The following is a 22131-nucleotide window of genomic DNA, read 5'->3' on the forward strand; positions in this document are numbered from 1 at the left end:
GTGCTAAAGTGACCCATCAAACTATTACCATGTTCCAAAAATGTCACTTTTTTTTTTATTATATTTCTATAATACCTTTATTCTCTTAAAAACTAATAAAAAAAAAGAGGTTTTACTAATTTTGTGTTACTAGTTATCCTACAATATTGTTTTTTGTTTTTAGATCATTCGTGATCCTTTTGGCAGCATTCCTACACCGTAGCGATATTAGTCCTCACTTATAACACCATGTCTCATTGCAACGGCCCGCTTCTTACAAAAAAACGTAAGTGAAAATTTTGATTTCCACGTGACATTACGACATCATCAAATTTAAATATTGGCAGCGGAATATAATTTTTTCTTTACAATGACACATCAGAGCTGATTGAATAACCTCAATATATAAAATAATAACCTTTTGTTCTGATACAATAATTATATTCCAAAAATGATAACATACGTGACACAGGCGGCACTAATATTACACAACCATATATTATTCTAATACAAACTAAAGGTCTCTTCCTTAATCAACCTAGCAGCTGCTCCCTTCTTTCCTGCAAAAACTCGCATGTGATCGTGGTTAACATCACAATCTCATGTTGTGGTCGAGTGAGTCAACAATCCTCAACCACATAGTGACACACTGATTTATCTAACAATATACAATGCATCCAAATGATGACAATTATATCCACATACATACAAACACATCCACGTACAATCATGCTCACTCTTTTACTTTAACTCTTTACTACAAAGTCATATCTTTACTTATCACATTATTAGTGCCATATGTTACCACTAATTATTGAGCCATACCTCCTTTATTGGAACCATACTTCCCATACTGGAGCCATACCTCCATTGCTGGAGCCATAACCCCATTATCGGAACCATACTTCCAATGCCAGAGCCATAACTCTACTTACTTGCCTTATCTCACTATTACTCATTCAACCTTTGGTTTATCCGTCGGCCTTATTAGTGTATTGATGCCTTGGTACATAAACCTCCATTCTTTTTATTAACAGACTCATATCATACCACAGTATATTCATGCAAACAATATCATATACATAATTTCAACCAAAATATGTTAAACATATTAAATGCCAAACATCACGCATACAATTAAATAAAACATCAATCACTACAATGCTAAAGACTAAACCACACGTATCATCCTTAGTGAATAAGAAATACTCACAGTAATTCTTCTGACTTCTGTAAAATATTCACAGACAATTACTGCAATATATACATATATAATACAAGCAAATAGTGAATTAGTATAATTCACTAAACATACAATTTAATCCTATAATCATTTTTGATTTCTTAATCCTAACTTAATTTCAACATAGTAATGGCATATAAAATCCTTTAATTATAATGCCACATATTTCATGTGGGCATTATAACAATATTTATTAAAATTACCAAAATACTATTTTTCATAAAATTACCAAAATACCATTTTTTTTCCATAAAATTACCAAAATACCCTTTATTACTGAAAATGATTCTTTTTAGATCAAAATCACATAAATATAATATTCCTTTATAGGTATAATAATTAGTTAACTAATTGTTATATCTATAAAATAATTACAATTAAGTAAAATAACGGCATTAATATATTAAATGTCTAATATCATTTTAAAACAATTGGGCAGCATAACTGTGCTTTGGAAATATTTTCATTTTTCTTATTTTGATATGACGGAATATCAGTTATGTATATATATATATATATATATATATATATATATATATATATATATATATATATATATATATATATATATATATCATGAGATTCCAAGTATTTAATGCGTTCACACTCATGATTTCAAATTATTGCGTGCGTTCACATTAGAACTTTAGAAAAAGAATATATTATTGTAATAATTACTAGAATAACTCATCATGATATTCTAAATGCGTTCACACTAGAATGTATTGTTTTGAAAGCTAAATCTGTGATATCTTTACAAAGTCATCATTGCTTTTTAGTGATTCATCATGCCAGCGCATTAGAGAATATATTCCCTTGATGATTACATGTGTGACTCATCGTGATGAATCACCTTACTGCCCACTTCTTTCTCTGCCTATTTAAACAATCCCTCAGCTCACTTAATTCAGCTCTTACACGCATCTTCTCTTCTTCTTTATTTCTTTTTATTCAATATATATATAACAATCATTCATTCTCCTTTTGATGATTTTTTTTCTTTTTGGTCTATCCTTACCTTCTTCATGCCTTCTACTCTTTTTATTCTTTTCACGATATTTCTCTGTTATGTTGTGATTGGCTACATTATGTTTGGACAAAATCACTTTGTATGTAAAGATGCTTTTTAAACAGGGATTCCACTATTCAGAGTGATGTCAAAAGATTTTACACTGCTTACAAGTCAGACGAATCGATTCCCTGCCAGCCGTCGAACGACGTATCATACCGTCCGGACGTCCGACAGACCAAGCATCATTCGTCCGAACGACATGGATTTCCGTCCGGACCCCCCACTGTATCGAGAAGCTTCTGTTCCATCTTGCATCCGTCCGGACGACTCAGCAGCCCGTCCGAATGCCTCTCAGTATTCGAACAAGCTTCAGATTCTTTCCAAAATCAAATATGGGAAGATTGCTGCAACCTTCTGGACGACGTGGATTCCTGTCCAGACGCGCTTCTCCTTAAGGCAATAATCGTAATTCAAATACAACCGTCCGGACGTTAGTCAGCATGGTCCGGACATGCGTTCAACAGATATTGAAATTGCGTATTCAACTTCAACCGTCTGGACGCCTGCCTACCCTGGTCTGGACACGCACTCAACTAATATGGAAATTGCATGTTGAAGTTTAACCGTCCGGACGGCCATCCTCATGGTCCGGACGCGTGAAGCCTTAATAAGGTAATTACTTGCAGTTGACGTGCGACCGTCCGGACGACAGTGCCTTATCGTCCGAACGCGGCTCTCAAACAGAAAAGATTTTCAGCGAAAATCTCGAAAAATATGGTTGCACAGTTGTCAGTCCGTACGACCCATGTCCACCGTCCGGACGGCACCCGTATATTTCACAGCAATCGTCCATTTGAACCTCAGCCTATAAATAGAGGCCCATGGGCATTGAAACTGCAAGAATTCGGTATTGAATTCCACTTGAGCTTAGAGAGTATTTTGTGAGATTATTGGAGCTGATCTGTTTCTTCTATAGCCATTGTTGTGTGTTGTTGCTACGCTATAAATTGAAGTCTTTCTTAGGGGTCGGCCCTAAAGTAAAGGATTCCATTGAAGACCCCTTCAAGTAGGAGACCTGGTTGGAAAGCGTTTGTGTTAGGTTACACTTTAGAGAGCAAGGTACGACCACTGCATCAGGGGTATGTGAGTGTTACTGCTTTGTATCTAGCTTTGTCTTCTGAATAGTAGATATCTTGGGTTTAGCTGCCCTGTAGTGGTTTTTCTCTTAATTGAGTTTTCACTTCGTCAACAAAATTTCTGTCTCTTTTATTTCTGCATTGTGATATTTTGTTGTACACTATTGCACACACTGGTTTTTATTTTTAGAAGTCAATTTCAATTTTCAATTGGTATCAGAGCTTGGTACACTCTGAGAAGATTAATTTCTTGAGTGTTATTTATCTTTGACTTCTCTTTGTTTATAATGTCTCAAACTCTTAATATTGTTCCTACCTTTGACGGTACGAACTACGGCTATTGGAAGGCATGTATGCGGTTCTTTTTAAAATCTATTGACTGTTGGAGTATTGTAGAAACTGGTTGGACTAAACCAGCGGATGCCGCACTTGAACTAGTCCTTCAAAAAACTGCTCATCTTTCAAATGATAAAGCCCTCCATGCTCTGTGCCAAGCACTTTCTCCATCTGAATTCGCAAAAATTTGAAATTGCGAATCAACCAAAGAAGCATGACAAATTTTGGAAACAACATATGAAGGCACTAAACTTGTAAAATCTGTCAAACTTCAAATGTTAATTTCGAAATTTGAAGAAATTAAGATGATGGAAGATGAGACGTTTGGAGAGTTTTACTCCAAGATGAATGACCTGAGAAACTCCATGGTAAGTCTTGGGAAGCCTATCTTGGATGTAAAACTCATCTGAAAAATTCTAAGATCTTTGCCCGAGCGTTTCAGGATTAAGGTAACGACAATTGAGGAAAGCAAGGATCTTGAGGAGATGAAGATTAAAGAGCTGGTGGGATCTCTTCAAACTTTGAGCTGTCTCTACTCCCGGTCAAGAAATTGAAGACCATTGCCTTGAAGGCTTCCAAGAAGAAGGTAGAAGCTTCATCTGAAGATGACTATGAGGAAGAAGAAAAGAAAGATCCCAGAGGGCCCAGATGTTTTGAATTCTCAGGTTTTGGGCATATCCGAGCCGATTGCGGGAATCTTAAAAAGGGCAAAGGGAAAGCCTACAATGTGACTTTCAGTGATGAGTCAGAAGAAGAAGCTCCAGAGTCCTAGAAATTTCTAGCCTTTGTGGCTCCATTCGTTGAAGAAGAGGACTCTTATTACTCGAAGCATAGTGATAATGGGGAAGAACTTAAGGAGGCTTACAAGACATTCTACATAGAGTATGAGAAGCTGAGGGAAGGTTGTAAGCAGCACCTCTATGATCTAAACAGTTTGCAGACTGAGAAGAGTTCATTGCTGCTCAGAATACAAGAGCTCGAGGAAAAGCTACTAGAGACACAGCTCTAGCTAGAAATAGTCACTAATGAGAAATTGACTCGTATGCTATCTATTCAGAAGAGCCCAACTGACAAGACCGGTCTCAGGTATGTAGCTTCCTCTTCTGAAGCTCCCTCTACTTGAAAGACTATATTTGTGAAACCTGCAGTCCCAGAGCCTCCTCCCACTGCTGAAGATAAAGGAAAGAACAAGCTCAATGATGATGTTCGAGGCACTCAAAAGCCTCATTCCATCAAAAAAGAGCTCCCATATGCCATCACTGCGGTCTAAGTGGGCATGTTTGTTCTTAATGCTCCCTCCTGAAAGCTCAGAAAGCCAAGGCCAAGAAAGAAGTGCCTCGACAGGCTAATCATACGGCCTAGTTTCAGACTCCATGATATCAGGCTCCCTATTATCAAGCACCAAGATATCAAGCTCCTTGGTCTCGTGCACCACGAGACCACGTATCTCAGCATCAGCGGCCTCAACAGCGATTTGTACCAGCCAATCACAGTGGCACATCCAAGAACAAATCCAAGCAGTTTAGAAGGCCTCAGAAGGTGAAAGAAGAGCAATATCACAATGAGCCATCTATCTGGATGCAAAGCATGATGGAGTGGATGATGAAGTCCTGCTAGCAACCACTTACAGGAAGGCAAGCTTGGGTCAAGAAGGACAGTCACCCCATGAGAGGGAACAGACGCACCTAGCAGGTTCAGGTGTCCATGCCTAGGATTTGGTTCCTAATCCTACGACATCAGGTTTGATTGCGTATCTTACTTGCTATATTTTGTATGTAGGGGTGTAAACGAGCCGATCCTGAGCGAGTAGTGGCTGTTCGGGATCGGCTCGTTTATGTAACAGTGAAGTTCGAGCTCGAGCTCGAGCTCGACACGAGCCTAATTTTGGTGTGCGAGATCGGCTCGTTAAGAAAGAATTACTGATCGAGCTCGAGCTCGAGCTCGATCATTTTTGTCGATTTCGAGCTCAAGTACTCGGCTCGAGCTCGACTAGAGTGAAAAAAATCCTAGCACAAACAAGTAGATTGAGAACCCTAAAATCAGAACCAATCAACCAACAAATCCGACTTTAAAAAAAAAAAAAAAAAAAAAATCAACCAACAAATCTCATACACAAAATCCAGAAAAGCAAAGGACAGGAAAGTAGAAAACAAACCAGATGAAACGGAGCTAAAGCCAGAAGCACCATTCTCAATCTTGAAAGCTTGGAAAGAAATGATTTTGGAGCCAGGTCGGGCTCTTCCACTAGGCGGTCGTCAGATACATTGCATTATCTCTCCATTTGAGACTCTATAACTCCCGTATAGAAGAATCAATAAAAGAAGCAAATAACACTTTTTCTTTGTTTCAAAAAAAATACAAAACAATTTCTCTTAGCAAATTACCAAAAGTTTCCTCTGGTAGCCAAGAAGTAGGAGCTAGGAGGCGCAGCCCGCTTGACCTCCAGCTAACCGGCCTCTCTCCTTGACTCCTCCACTCCATTCGGCAATCTCGCACCCGGTTAAAGTGAGGCTTATCTCTGCTATTTTTTTCTTTTTCTTTTTTTTAAGAGCTCGTTCCTTTGTTTTAGGGCCCTGTTTGCCAACGCCCACTGCAGACGTGAGTAGTGGGCGTTGGGTCCCATGCAGTACTTCGACTGTAAGTGGAATTTTCTCTGCGAAAATTGTGGCTTAGGCGTCAATTGTAATTTACTGAAATGGAAGTGGAAAGCTTGACTTTCTTTGGAAAGAAGTGAGGGCAAAATGGTGATTTCAATTATTATGCTCATTGCCTGTTGCAGCTGCCCTCAAAAGAAGCAAAAAATCACGTGTCCCCTGTTGAAAAAACTGCAAAGCTTGCAGTCGAAGTACTGCATGGGACCCAACGCCCACTACTCACGTCTGCAGTGGGCGTTGGCAAACAGGGCCTAGATCTTTTGTACAACACTTAATCTTTTTTGATAGTCATTAAATGCCTACAATCATTTCAAAGAAAACGTGTTGTCAGGATTCAAAGATAAGATGAAGAGGGTGTGGCTGATTCACAGCCACATCTTTTTTCTTTTTCTTTTTCATTTTTCGGTCATTTTTTAATATGTCTTCAGTTTTTTTTTTTTTTTTAAAAAAAAAACACAATAAAGAAAAGCCGAAAAGGAACTACTTCACTTTTTTTTTTTTTTTTTTTTTGTAATGACTTCACTTATAAAATAGTATTCCATTTTTTTTTTAACAAAAATTTATATTAATAATCTAATATTAGGCATTTGGAATTACGAAAAAATGCCAGTTTATTATTTTGTCTATATAAATTAATTACTAATTATTAAAAAAAATGTCTTATGCAGGTTAAAAATGTTACATTATTTTATTATAGAGTAAAATGTCTTTGATAAATCAGATTCTAGTTTATTATTCTTTTATGTCACTTTTTTATTTATAATATTGTTAATTATAAATATATGCTAGAAATATACATTATTTATGAAAAGCTTTAAACATGGAAGAATAAGAAAAAAGTTATAATTGAATCTAAAAAAAATATGCAGACAAATTTATTACTAGCATTAAAATATGAAATCTTAAAAGCAAGATAAATAATATATATATATATATATATATATATAAAAGGCCACGTCTAACATTGTCGCCTTAGGCCCCACAATATATCGAGTCAGCCCTGTTTGGAGCAAGTCCTTTTTCAAAGTTATGGATTGTTGTGGCTGAAATTCATGACTCATACCGAGATTTTGTTAGTTTTTCAGGTGATTTCGTCAAACCGTTAAAACTTGAAAGCAAAAAAATCAAGTAAAGGACGTTGAAGAAGATGCACCTTAAACTTGAAGGAAAGACGAGACAGTGTTAACCATGATAAAAATTTTTCTTGAAGGGTAAATGTGAAGAGTTAGCAGAGAGAAGAGGCGAGATTTGTTGAGGATAAATTTGAAATAAAAGTGGTTGATATTTTTTGGAGGGAAATGTTTACGTTAGGCGAATAGGTGTCATTATTGCAAGTGATAGGCGCACTGCTCAAAACATTTCTTCACGTTTTTTCATGACTCGCGGACGATTGTGTCAAAGCCAAAACAACCCATTTGACTTAATAACGGACAAAGCTTTTTACCATCCAAGAAAAAAAAAAAAAAATGGGAGAAATGCTTTTCCTTTAAATCAAGAGTTCGGATGTGAATTATTTTCTTGTTTTTATATATATTGGTTGAAAGACTGGCCTTGAGTCAAACAAGTCAAAAAAAAGGAGATATTAATATAAAGGGGAGTGTTTGAAGGGGTGGTATGTGCATGGTCCGTAATTGAGTGGTTTTTTTTTATCATTTTCCTAATATAAAGCTCCTTTAAAAAAAAAAAAAAAAAAAAAAAAGTCTTAACAAACTAAGTCTTAAGTTAAGTTAAATATAAAATTATGAATAGGTAGGACTTGTCTAAATGACTAAGAGCATTTTCAAAGTCTTATATAAATTTTTATATAGAATAGCTAACTAAATCTCAATTTTAAATAGCTAATTAAATCTCACTTTATCTAGTTTAACTAATAACTTTTAGAGGCACCATACATCTGATTATCTATTTTTAACTTTATTTATTTCTTTATTCATTTTTTATAATGATAATACTTTCTTTACAGTCGATTGATAATACTAATTAAATCATATCAAACGACTAACGATTATATAGCACGATGTTAAATCATATGATCTAAATTATAATGATAATTCATAACTTGTGAATTGTGATTATAATTAATATATAAGTAATTCCAATCCTAATAATTTAATTTGGGATTGTATGAATCACATTATTATTATATATGAATATTATGATTAAGTTTCATAAGTGTCATTATATCATATGAATAATGTGAATTCATACTTACCGTAACTTACGTATGTAATCTATATACATAGTCATTATATCTAAATATTACTAATAATTATTAAATACTTAAAATCATAAATCATACTTATTAAGTGTATGAGTGTATCTAATTAAGTATCTAAATACTAAATCATTATATTAGTATGAATTTGTATACTATAGTCTGTATCATATATGACACTATGTAGCTATAATTATATATGTTAGTAATAAGTATATATATTTATGATTATGAATTATGAATTATGAATCATATCATATCACTTTATTTATGTGATTATCTATGAATCTATAATAAGTAATTAAGTATGATCATTATAAATTTATGAATCATAAATCATAATTATCAAATTTATCATAATTCATAATTACCTACTAATAATACTAATATTATATGATCATATAATCTAAGTATTGTCATATGATAGTATATTTAACATATTAACATAATCTAACAATCCGTATGTAATGATTATTAAATATTTAATGATAATACTCATAACATATAATAAAGTGATTGCATATTTTATATTTACATGTCATAAGGTAGTATGGTACAATGTTATATTATTATATGATCATATAGTCTTATAAATTATAATCCTATTGTATTACATAAATAATTTGATTAAATATCTGGATTGTCATTATATTATATGAGTCATATGACTAACAATTAATTATTGATATTATTCACTTTTACTATTTTATATACATATGACCAATTAATATATATTGATTAATAACTATTGTTATTTGTTATTTAATTTATGCTTACATAATACACATAGTATATTATTCATTAATATATATATATACACACACGAGTCGAGCCTTAATAAACGAGTCGATCCTTATACGAGCGGGTTCACGAGCTTTAGTCGAGTCGATCCGAGTTTATACGAGTTTGCATCGTTTAATAATCGAGTTTGATTTTCGTGTTCACGAGTAGCTCATTTAATAATTGATTCGAGCACGAGTCGAGTTTATTCGAGCCGATCTCGAGTAAGCTCACGAGTAGCTCAGCTCGTTTACACCCCTATTTGTATGCAATCTAGGAACCAGTTTTTGCTTTACCCCCTATTTCTCTTGAGAGAATTTTGTAGGTACTTGTTGGGGAAGACAGAAAAAGCAGGTTGAGCGACTGTTTTTCTGTATTGGCATCATCGAGCATTCACAGGTTTGATCTTGTCGTGCATATGATGTCATTTCCATATTGCATTTTTTTTTAAAAAAATAAAATAAAAAATCTTGGGGAGAATTTGCAGGATATTTTTTCTCTTGGCATATCAGATATTGCATGTGTTTTCACCTGATATCTCAATTCTTTGTGCATTAATCTACTCTGCTTAGATATAATTGAGAGTTTATGATTATATCTGCCAAGTATTTTCCTGTATATGCAAAAGTAGGATAGCTTCTTTCCTCATACGATGAAAATGTGCACTATCCAAGACTCACCTAAAGGTACATCTTTCCTTCTCTGACTTTTTGTTTCTAGAAATTCTGGATAAGAGAAGAGGTTTATGACAAGATGGCCAAATTGACCACATGCTAGTTGAACCTAGAACCTAAAAACTCTGGCATTCTCTCTAGGTTGAAGCACCATAAAGAATCAAGTAGTTAATCATATGAATTCTATGCTTTAAATTGTATATTCACTGCTTATGTGCTGAATTTGCAACATGCCTTGCCCTCTATGTGCAAGTAAAAATTTACCTTGTCATTCATAGTATAAGTAAAACAATTAGTTGCTGCATCTCAGGGGGAGTGTATCGGATGAGAGTGGCTAGGCCCTAGTAAGCTATAAGGTTTGACTTTTGGCTAATCTGTCATAGATTTTCTCTCTTTTCTAGGAAATCTGGTTACCTTTTGTCATGTCATTGAAAATCATACCTTGTGGGTTAAGTCTTCACACACACACGCATTGTATGAGTTGAGTTGTCTATTTGAATTTTCTATGTCCAGGAAAATATTTGTGCTGATTGAAATCTCAACTCTCTTTTATATCTCTGTTTAGTTTTGAGATGCTCTCTGATTGTGCTATCAGTGGATTATACATGTGTGTTCTGATACTGACTTGAGAAAAATTGATTTCTGTAAATTTTCTTTAGTTTTCTGTTGTTTCAGTGTGGAGCGTCCGGATGGTCCTTCTTGGCGTCCGGACAGGGATGGAGGTTAGTCGTCCAGACGGGATCAGTTTACGTCCAGAAGGACGCGGCACCAAACGGCCGGACGATCAGGATTGACGTCCAGATGCGTGCGACCTGTCCGTATGGTTTTGAGACAGCGCGCGTCCGAACGGCTTAATACATCATCCAGACGGGACCCCACAGGTGCTATATATACCCCTGGTCGCCGCTATTCTTCCTACCCCACCAAATCCCTCTTTTTGGCATCTTGTGAGTAACTTTTTGCAAGCTTTTGGATTTATCCTGTCCTTTTGCTCATTATTCTCATATTCCATGTATTTTTATAGTCTTTTTCTCTTCAGTTTTTTTAAACTGTTAGAATATTAGTGTTTTTGGAATATTTTTGAGAATTTGCAATGCTTATTTATGTTATGTTGGGATTATTTGTGGTGATACTTTTTGGGACTACAATGTGATAATTTATGTCTATATTTTTGAAATAGTCCTTTTTACTGCTGTTATTCTGCTCTATTTTTGTTGTGACCTAACAAGAATATTTTTGGATTATTTTTGGCAAAATCTTATTGATTTCTTTTTGCAAAATCATGTCTGCAGGCAGTCCACAGCGCAGGGTCCGCTAGAGGACTGTGGAAAATCGGGCTTCATTTCAAGCCAAAACTATGGACTGCACAGTCATAGCCGAGCGAAATGTGGTCCGCTCTGACATCATGGTGCCACCTCTGGATAGCATCCACGACATTATCCAGACATAGCATTGGGGATATCTTCACACCTGCGCCTGTGTGGTGTACACCAGGCTCGTCAAACTCTTTTACGCCAACCTAGAGGTGGTGCAGAACGATGATTGTGGGTTGGTGCTTCGGTCCACGATTGCAAGCAATATCATCACTGTTGATCCCCAGGTCATCAGTCACTTCATTCGAGTCTCTGTGCTTAAGATTCCTGGCACCCCATATAATGAGGTAGTACTCCCTCCCTCTCTGGATGATCTTAAGGAGTTCTTTTGTGCTATTCCACAAGGTGAGGAGCGCACCATCACCATCAGGATCGACGCTTTGTCCCCCTCACACTGCATGCTGGCCAAGATCATTCAGCAAAACATATGGCCTGTTGCTCGGTGTAGTGATCTAATTCTAAATCGGGCCTAGTTTGTCTATGCAGTTCACCTTCACTTGCCTTTCTGCCTATGCAAGCATATTCTGGGTGTTATACTAGAGGCCCGTGATGAGGGCAACACCGGTCTCCCCTTTGGGTGTCTACTCACTCGGATCATTCTTCAGTCGGGAGTCAATGTTACTGGAGAACCGAAGATGAAGATTCAGCAACCCATCAGCAAGCAGACTTTGATGAAGTCCAACGCACAGCTGCGGAGAGATGATTCTGATGATGATGTACCTGCTGCCATGCCTGTCGGCTTTCCGGACATGGCTTCATCCTCTTAGACTATCCCGCCATTTGAGCCAGAGGTCAACTATTCTTAGATCATGGAGGCCCTGGCTGCCATTCAGGAGGGATGAACACTATGCAGGTGTCTATGTCCTCCATGCAGCAGTCCATCACCACTATGCAGCTGGAGGTGCACTACATTAAGAAACGGGTGGAGCAGAATCAGCTGGACCTCAAGGAGTGCCTCAAGTACCCTCATCCTGACAGCAGTGATGATGAGGATGCTGCACCTAGGGATGCACCCATGGCAGAGGATGCTTGAGTTTCTTTTCTTTTTGTAGCTATGTTTATTTGTTTTTGAGACATTTGTTTTATCTTCTGCTACTTTTGTTAAAACTCTTGGACAAATGTTACTCTGATTACCTAGGTCCTTCTAAGACCGTTAGGGGGAGTAATTTTTATTGCAGTTGGTTTTTATTACTCTATTTTACCCTTTGTTCCTTTGTGACAAAAAGGGGGAGTAATTTTTATTTTTGGACCGGGAATGTATTTCCAAACCGGTCGAGTGATTTTTGTCCCAGAATGGCCAAAGGGGAAGTTTGTTAGGTTGTGATTGGCTACATTCTGTTTGGACAAAATCACTTGTATGTAAATATGCTTTTTAAATAGGGATTCCACTATTCAGAGTGATGTCAGAAGATTCTGCACTGCTTGCAAGTCAGATGAATCGGTTCCCTGTCAGCCGTCCGATAGACCAAGCATCATTCGTCCGGACGACATGGATTTCCGTCCGAACCCTCCACTGTATTGAGAAGCTTCTGTTCTAGCTTGCATCCGTCCGGACGACTCAGCAGCCCGTCTGGACGCCTCTCAATATTCGAACAAGCTTCAAATTCTTTCCAAAATCAAATATGGGAAGATTGCTACAACCGTCCGGACGACATGGATTCCCTTCTGGACGCGCTTCTCCTTAAGGCAAGAATCACAATTCTTCAAATACAACCGTTCAGACGTCAGTCAGCATGGTCCGGACGCGTGTTCAACAGATATGGAAATTGCATATTCAACTTCAACCGTCTGGACGCCTGCCTACCTTGGTCCAGACGCGCGCCCCACTAATATGGAAATTGCGTGTTGAAGTTTAACCGTCCGGACGGCCATCCTCATGGTCCGGACGCGTGAAGCCTTAATAAGATAATTACTTGCAGCAGACGTGCAACCGTCCGGACGACAGTGCCTCACCGTCCGGACATGACTCTCAAATAGGAAAGATTTTTAGCTAAAATCTCAAAAAATCTGGTCACACAGTTGTCCGTCCGAACGGCCCATGTCCACCGTCCAGACGGCACCCGTATATTTCATAACAGTCGCCCATTTGAACCTCAGCCTATAAATAGAGGCCTCTGGGCATTGAGAATTGCAAGAATTCGGTATTGAATTCCACTTGAACTTAGAGAGTATTTTGTGAGATTATTGGAGCTGATCTGTTTCTTCTATAGCCATTGTTGTGTGTTGTTGTTGCGCTATAAACTAAAGTCTATCTTAGGGGTCGGCCCTAAGGTAAAGGATTCCATTGAAGACCCCTTCAGGTAGGAGACTTGGTTGGGAAGCTTTCGTGTTGGGTTACACGTTAGAGAGCAAGGAATGACCACTGCATCAGGGGTATGTGAGTGTTACTACTTTGTATCTAGCTTTGTCTTCTGAATAGTGGATATCCTGAGTTTGGCTGCCCCGGAGTGGTTTTTCTCTTAATTGAGTTTCCACTTCGTCAACAAAATATCTGTCTCTTTTATTTCCGCATTGTGATATTTTGTTGTACACTATTGCACACACTTGTTTTTATTTTTAGAAGTCAATTTCAATTTTCATTCTCCTTGTTCTTCCTTTTCGCTTCAGCCCAAGTCAGAGACAAAGAGAGAGAGAACTTCTCTGTTTGCTGTGAAATAGAATAGAGAAGGGAAGATAAAAGAATAAAAAGAAATAAAGAAGAAGAGAAGAGGCGTGTAAGAGCTGAATTAAGTGAGCTAAGGGATTGTTTAACTAGGCAGAAAAAGAAGTGGGCAGCAAGGTGATTCATCACGATGAGTCACACATGTAATCATCAAGGGAATATATTCCTTGATGCACTGGCATGATGAATCACTAAAAAGCAATGATGACTTTGTAATGATATCACAGATTAAGCTTTCAAAACAATACATTCTAGTAGGGCTGAGCATGGGGCGGGGGGGGGGGGGCGGGGATGCCCATTTTTTGGCACCGCCCCGCACCCCTGCGGGTTGCGAAAATCGCACCCGCAAACCGCACAAAATGGGGAGAACCCGTGCGGTGCGGGGTGATGCGGGGTGGGGATGATGCGGGGCGGGGGTGCGGGTTATGCGGGGATATGCGGGTTTAATACCTAGATCTAGAAAAATGATAAACCAAACCAAAGCTAAATTTTCTCAGGAACCAAACAAGAAAATCAAATCCAAACAATACCGAATTCAAACAAAATCATATTCAAACAGGAAAATCACAAACAAATCACAACAACCAGACTCAAACAAATCACGAAAAAGGGATGAGAGGCCATTGACCTCAGGATCGGCGACTCGGCGAGGCCTCTTGAAGCGAAAGTCGACGATCTTCCCACCGTTCCCGGTCTCCTCGCCAACCCTGACGTTCCCACCGTTCATGACGTTCCCATAGAACTGGTGACTCGGCAAGGCCTATCGACTTCCATATTTCCATTGGAGCAGACGCAGCACGACGGAAATCGTGAAGAAGAAGAAGAAGAAGAAGAAGAAGAAGAGGGGAAGGGTGCGGCGCTAGGGATTAGGAAGAAAAGAAAAGAAAAAATGGGAAAGGGGGGGGGGGGGCGCGGCTCTGCTAGGGTTAGTAATAGTAGGGTTTTTTTTTTTTAACTGTGTGGGGCGGGTATTGTGCGGGGCGGGGCGGGTCCCCGGGGTTTTTTAAAACCCCAACCCGCAACCCGCCCCGCCCCGCACGGGTATATCAATTTTTGACCCGCACCCGCAAAAAATCACCTAAAACCCGAGATTTTAGGGGCGGGTTGGGGCGGGGATGCGGGTTGGGGCGGGGGATGCGGGTATTTGATCAGCCCTACATTCTAGTGTGAACGCATTTAGAATATCATGATGAGTTATTCTAATAATGATTACAAGAATATATTCTTTTTCTAAAGTTCTAATGTGAACGCACACAATAATTTGAAATCATGAGTGTGAACGCATTAAATACTTTGAATCTCATGATGACTCATGATGATAGGAATATATTCCTTCTAACTCAGGTTAAATTATATCTTAATTAACTAAACTGAGTTAAGAGTAAAATATCTTATTAATCCAGGTTAAGTTTTATCTAGTTAAATTTAACCTAGGTTAATCTGTAAAATATCTTATCAGTAAATATTTTACATTGGGTCTCCTTTTATTAAATCTGTCTCACGAAAGTTATTATTCTAAACCCGTTTGAGGTCTAGTTCGTTTCATAATTAATGTTAATTTATTAATAACACTATTGCATAGATAATATTATTATACTAAATAATATTACGACAAATAATATTTTGAACAATTATATTACCAACTGAATTAATAATTTTATTGCATCAATAATATTATATCAATTAATCTATTGATTATTTAGCTTGTCTAATCATTAACTCAGCAGTATTATAGTATAATATTAATTCTAGCTCTATAAAATCAGAGTTTCTCAACAAATTATTATATATTTTCATAGATATTCATATTTAATCCTTTTGCCATATTATTAGGTCATAAATCCCATTTTAAGATATTATATTCAATATCTTAAAATCTGGGGTATTATACCCATCTTAAAATTTTCAAGTCAAATACTTCACAAAATCATTTCCTAACATGACCCCATCATTCCTTCACCTAATCTATCCAATGCTTTAGTACCAATCATCATCTAAGGTTATCTGCAGAATTCTTGGTCACTGCATATTGAGGAACCTGCCACAAAACCCACTACACATATACAAGCATTAAACCAACCTGAATGGAAGGCAACAATGTAGGATGAGTTTGATACTTTAAAAGTTAATGCTACACTGACACAATGTCCTATCCTTCATGTCGAAAAATCATTAGAAACAAGCGGGTTTTCAAGTTTAAGCACAAGGTAGGTGGGTTAATAGATCTTTATAAGGTCAGGTTGGTTGTCAAGAGCTTTGAACAACAAGATGAAATTGCTAGCTCTTGTTGTCAGTTTTTCATAGCCTATACGACAACTGGATGTTTCAAATGTATTTTTGCATGGTTACCTCATTGATGAAGCAATTTAAGGGATTCATAATCCTCAATATCCAGGTCATGTATGTCGTTTGTACAAGGCCATTTATGACCTTAAACAAGCCCATCAAGTCTAGTTGACAAGGCTTACACAATTTTTGTTCAACTTTGATTTCCATGAATTGCTTGCCGATCCCTCGCTATTTATTTTTCATCCTCAATCCATTTTAGTTTACGTGTTAATTTATTTTTATGATATACTCATCACTAGCTAGCTAGTACTTATGTCTAAGACCAACCCAACAGCTAGAGAAGATAGAAGATAAAGATGAAGATACCATATTACAAGATCAATCTCATCTGATATAATGCAGTTTTGTAATTTTAAAAATTTCCTCCTTTGAGTGTTTGTTGAATATGGGATTATTTGTAATTTTCATATACAAATACCAAGATGTAAATAGTTTTATAAATTTGAGAGTACAACACTCGATAGTATTTGCTTTCACTGCCTTAAAATTATGTCTTCTTTATTTTCTTTCACCATAGTTAATGCTCCATGTCATTTTAATTCCTTCATTAATTTCAAGTGAAATTGAGAAGATCAATTTTCTAGTCAATATTTTATTTTATTGCATTTGATGGTGTACATTGTGCCACATAATTTAAACATGGTGTCACATCATTTAATCTAATATTGACCATCGTTATACCTCATTAGATTTGTAAAATATAATATAGGCCCTGAAATGGATATGGATCGTCTCATTTCAAGTTAATCCAACAGGGATAATAACAAAAAAAAAAAAAAGAAAAAAAAAAGAAGGGAAAAGCCTTCTTCTCGCTCATGAGCCCGCATATAGTCCACCATTTTAGGGTTGTCCACATAGATTAACCTAGCCAATTCATCCATTGAAATCCTCTTGCGCAGGGCCTCATGAACCATTTACTAAAGATTGCCCAAATGTAAAACAAAGATACTTTATAGGTGGAAAAGATAAAGTGTAAGTCCACGATTTAGTGAATTAAACACATGAGAGACATATAAATATGCAGTGATTTTATAATTTTATAAGAATATGATAAATCACATGCAACATTATGCAGTAAGGTTTCTAACAGGTAAATAAAGCAAAAAATCATACAGATGCATTATATATATATATATATATATATATATATATATATATATATACACATGTGTCACAAGTTATAACCATCCTTTCTATGGCCTATTTGTACATATGACATGCTTATGGTGAGGTGTGCATGTCTTGTAAGACTTCAATTACAATATTAGTGCCCCGATGAGGTATAATAACCAGCTACCACTAGTTGTCCGACCCCAAGTAATCCACACAACTAGCGATGTTGTAAGGCGTGATCGTCATCCGTACATGGTTACGCTAGTCACTTCAACCCTCCGATCTAGAGTAGAGAACATTAAAAATAAACGTGTCATAGGGTCAAGCATATATACATAACATGCACTCCAGAGTTTTCAAACTTTACTCACGTTTCCAATGGTAGCCATGTCATATAGAGATATTAATAATTTTTTTTTTTTATCAATGTATGAATTTACAAACTCACACAATCACCAACACATTTTCTCAAATATTCTATTTCCACAAAAAATCTAAAATTCACCGCATTTATAACAAAGCACTTCATGCTTGTATAAAGTATGCAAGTTTGATATTAAAATAGACATACTAAATGTCCTCTTAGTAATGGATTAAGATCCTCTATAATTATTTGTCCAAATTTGAGAGAATTTGGGCAGGTGATTGTGAGAGACCACTTATGGGATTCACTTGACCAAATAAAAATTGAGCTGCCTAGCCACTTATTCGATCAGGTGGATCTCATAAGTGGTCTCTCACAATCCAGAATGCCCAAACACTTATCCGTTAGGTGGGTCCCATAAGTGGTTTTTCACTATCACCTACCCGAATCCTCTCAAATTTGGGCAAATAATTGTAAATGATCTTGATCCCTTGGTAAGTAGTTTCCACGCGAGTTTTACTCACATTGGTCATAAATGTCATCTTGGTAATCTTCCTCATACACTCCAACTCTTTCATCTGCGAAATATCCTAACATTAGAAGAGTCTACAAGGCTAGTCCTCAAAATAGCCAAATTTTACATCTAACTTTGATGGATCACCCCTATTGGGTTGATTGATCGTTGAGCAGTGATCGATTGATACTATTCACTCAGAATAGTGCACGACTTTTGATTGATCATTGGTGCACAGTGATCGATATAACCCCTATTCATCATCTTCAACCTCTGAAAAATCAAATTTTTTAGCTTCGGGGAGGCCTTTAGAGGCCTAAACACTTGAAAAGGTGTCACATTTAAAACTCCTAAAGCCATTAAACACATCAAGTTTGAACTTTTATGCATCAAAACCTAAAAGTCGCAAATTTACAAACCCACCATTATCAACATCATAAAAGCTTCGGTGGATAGTCCTTATCCACCCTTTACAGAGCCTAAAGCTCGAATTAAAACCTATTTAGTCTGATTAAAACAACAAATAACTGTTTCTTTAAAAAGTTTAAATATTTCTCTCAAACCAATCTAAAAACACCAAAGCCCAATACACACAGGCACACACACAATGTACTACAAGGAAGACAATAAATAACATGAGAAACACTAGCAAGAAAAACGATTCTCACCTCGTGGGGCATTGATCTCCCAAAATTCTTCAGAACAAAACCTCATTTCCTTTCTTCTTCTTCTTCTTCTTCTTCTTCTTCTTCTTCTTCTTCTTCTTCTTCTTCTTCTTCTTCTTCTCTCTCTCTCTCTCTCTCTCTCTCTCTCTTATGAGTGCTCTAAATACCCTAGTTGACCAAATGATCACTAGGGTTGGCCTAACAGCTCTTAAACAGCCTAACCACCGCGTCTTCAAGTCATTGACGTATTCAAATTGTAAAGTATCTAACACTGATCAATCACTAAAATAAGGGTGATCAATTACTAGGGTTTTATGGCAGTTAGTGATTGATCACAGTACAGGGGGTGATCAATCACACAGGGCTAATCGATCACCGTTCAGTAGTGATTGATCACTCAGGCGTTAAAATGGTCCAAGTGTCAAACAAGACTCATTTTCCTAATTTCATGCCAAACATTGCTCTTTATTTGTCCTTAAATCCTAATTAAGGATTTCTTAACCCCAGTTTAGATCAAGGTATTACACTATAATGATATGTTTGTGTAAAAGAGAAATAGTGAAAATGATGAAATTTTATTTGGCATTACTATTGGTATTGGAATTACTAATTAAATGTTCCATAAATTAGAAAAGGTGTATGACTATCAACTTTTAATACACATTAAGATTCTTGTAACATAATGAATATTTAATGTTTTGTGGTGAATGAACCTTCTCTTGCTATTTAGTAATTCCTAGGAAAGTCCATCATGTAACTTTCTCCAAATTTCTCCAAATATTTTCAATTTAAATGGTTTGAAACTTGTCGTATCAGCATTTATCACCTCTATCAGCTTAACATTTATCATCTTAGTATTTATTATATTTTAATTGAAGTAAACACCAATATAATAAAATCTCAACCATTTAATTTGAAAACAATGGTTGATATTTTAGAAAATCCACAAGGTAGAATAAGTTAAGAATTCTAGAGGATCTTGATGTGCATTACTTCAATTAAGAGAGAGACATAGAGAGAAAGAGTAGCTAAGAACTCTTTACCTAATATAAAACTGGAACTCAAGGATTCTGCGTATAAATGACATCTGGAGGGTTCCTGATATGCTCTTCATAGCATTCCAATAAACAACTCACATATCGAGCACTTCTACGATGATTGGCTTTGATTTTCAATTTTTTGTGGCAATTGGTTTTGATGCAATATTTAATGACATAAACTATATATTTGCGTCTATAATTATTGATATTACCTAAGCAGTATTCAAAAGTAACAAAAATACAAGTTTCATATTCAAAGTCGGGAAATGGCCATGTGGTTTTAATACTTGCACAACGAAATTCAACTCCATTTATAAGGCATGAGTGTAATGAGCCTTCCCAATCAAGTTCATAGGAATAAGGAGGCAACATGGGAGGTGGAGATGGAAAGAATGAGATAGGGGCACAGTCATTGGCTAGCACACTTATGAGAATAAGGATAAGGAGTTCGATCATTACCAACATAAGTTTTCTAACACATTTTACAGCCATCGTTTTTTTTTTTTTTTTGACACTTTATAATCTTTCTTGTTTTAAGTTTAACACAAAATGATAATTAAGGCTTAGACAATTACATTTATATGCAAGTTATGTGACTTTTGGTTATATCAAAGTTTCTAAAAGTTTTGAATTGACTTATTCCTAAAATTATTTTATCAAAAAATTGTTGTTTAATAACTTTTATTTTTAGAAATATGACTTTTCAATAGTAAAGTGACTTTTGGTTAGAGCAAAAGGTTCATGATAATATTTTATGTTTAACATGTGACTTTTAGCAAAATTAAAGTATACTTCTAAGAGTTCAATTAGTTTCAACAAACAAGTGAAAAGGGACGATCAAATAATTATGATATATTATATCGATGCACCCATTCAAAAGGTTTGAAATTTTAGCTCAAAAGGCATGGGTGGCGTCCAAGTAATTCCTTGTCTTTTCATGAGGCTAGGAGGGCTCATTGCCTCATCGCTCCTCCTGTCGTCCCCCTTGTTTGTGTAGACATCTTCTGCAGTCACAACGATCATTAGTCCTTGTTTTAGAACATTGCATGTCATATATCCTAGTATAAATCGATACCTAAGGCTTATATCTAACTATTTTTTTTCTAGATCATTCCTAATCCTTTTGGCAGCATTTTTGCAGCTTAGCGATATTAGTCCTAACTTATAACACCACGTACCATCATAAATTTTTAAAGTAGAATAATTCACAAAATCATTTCCTAACATGACCCCATTACTCCTTCACCTAATCTATCCCACGCTCTAGTCCCAATCCTCATCTAAGGTTATTTGCAGAATTCTTTGTCACTTTATATTGAGGAACCTGAAACAGATTCTACTCGAGATACATCACATGTCTCCTTACATCCCATCATTACCAGATGAAAGGATGGTACTTCTAAGCCGAAGTAGTTTCATGATTACAAATTGTTTTATTCTACCAAGCATCCTTTGAAAGTTTTTCACAAAACTTTTCTTCCTATAAAACTCACTGCCATTATACAAGCATTGAACCAACTATAATGGAAGGCAAAAATGCAGGATGAGTTTGATACTTTACAAGTTAATGCTACATCGACACAATGTCCTTGTCCTTAACGTCGAAAAATTATTCGAACCAAGCAGGTTTTTAAGTTTAAGAAGAAGGTAGGTGGGGTCCATAGATTGTTATAAGGTAAAATTGGCTGTCAAGGGCTTTGAACAACAAGATGGTATTGCTAGCTCTTGCTGTCAGTTTTTTTATGGCTTATATGACAACTGGATGTTTCAAATGCATTTTTTGCATGGTTACTTAATTGATGAAGTTTTTTTGAAGCAATCTAAGGGATTCATAATCCTCAATATCTAGGTCATGTATGCCGCTTGCACAAGGCCATTTATGGCCTTAAACAGGTCCCTTAGGTTTGGTTCACAAGGCTTTCACAATTTTTGTTCAACTTTGATTTCCATGAATTGCTTGTCGGTCCCTCCTTTTTTATTTTTCATCATCATTCCATTTCAGTTTATGTGTTAATTTATTTT

At 36.3% G+C, this 22131-nt stretch overlaps 1 long non-coding RNA gene across 2 annotated transcripts; it reads right to left on the reverse strand.

Annotated features, from left to right (window-relative positions):
* Positions 1 to 17420: 17420 nt before the first annotated feature.
* Positions 17421 to 20091, reverse strand: LOC133854774 (uncharacterized). Of its 2 annotated transcripts, XR_009896849.1 has the most exons (3): positions 19073 to 20029; positions 18415 to 18468; positions 17421 to 17809 (listed from the first exon to the last, which is right to left on the reverse strand). It is a non-coding gene; the product is annotated as an uncharacterized LOC133854774 (long non-coding RNA). The 2 variants fall into 2 exon arrangements; XR_009896848.1 differs by lacking the exon at positions 18415 to 18468 and having other exon boundaries at positions 19073 to 20091.
* Positions 20092 to 22131: the final 2040 nt, after the last annotated feature.

Source organism: Alnus glutinosa, chromosome 13 (assembly GCF_958979055.1).
Source record: "Alnus glutinosa chromosome 13, dhAlnGlut1.1, whole genome shotgun sequence".
Classification (NCBI taxonomy): domain Eukaryota; kingdom Viridiplantae; phylum Streptophyta; class Magnoliopsida; order Fagales; family Betulaceae; genus Alnus; species Alnus glutinosa.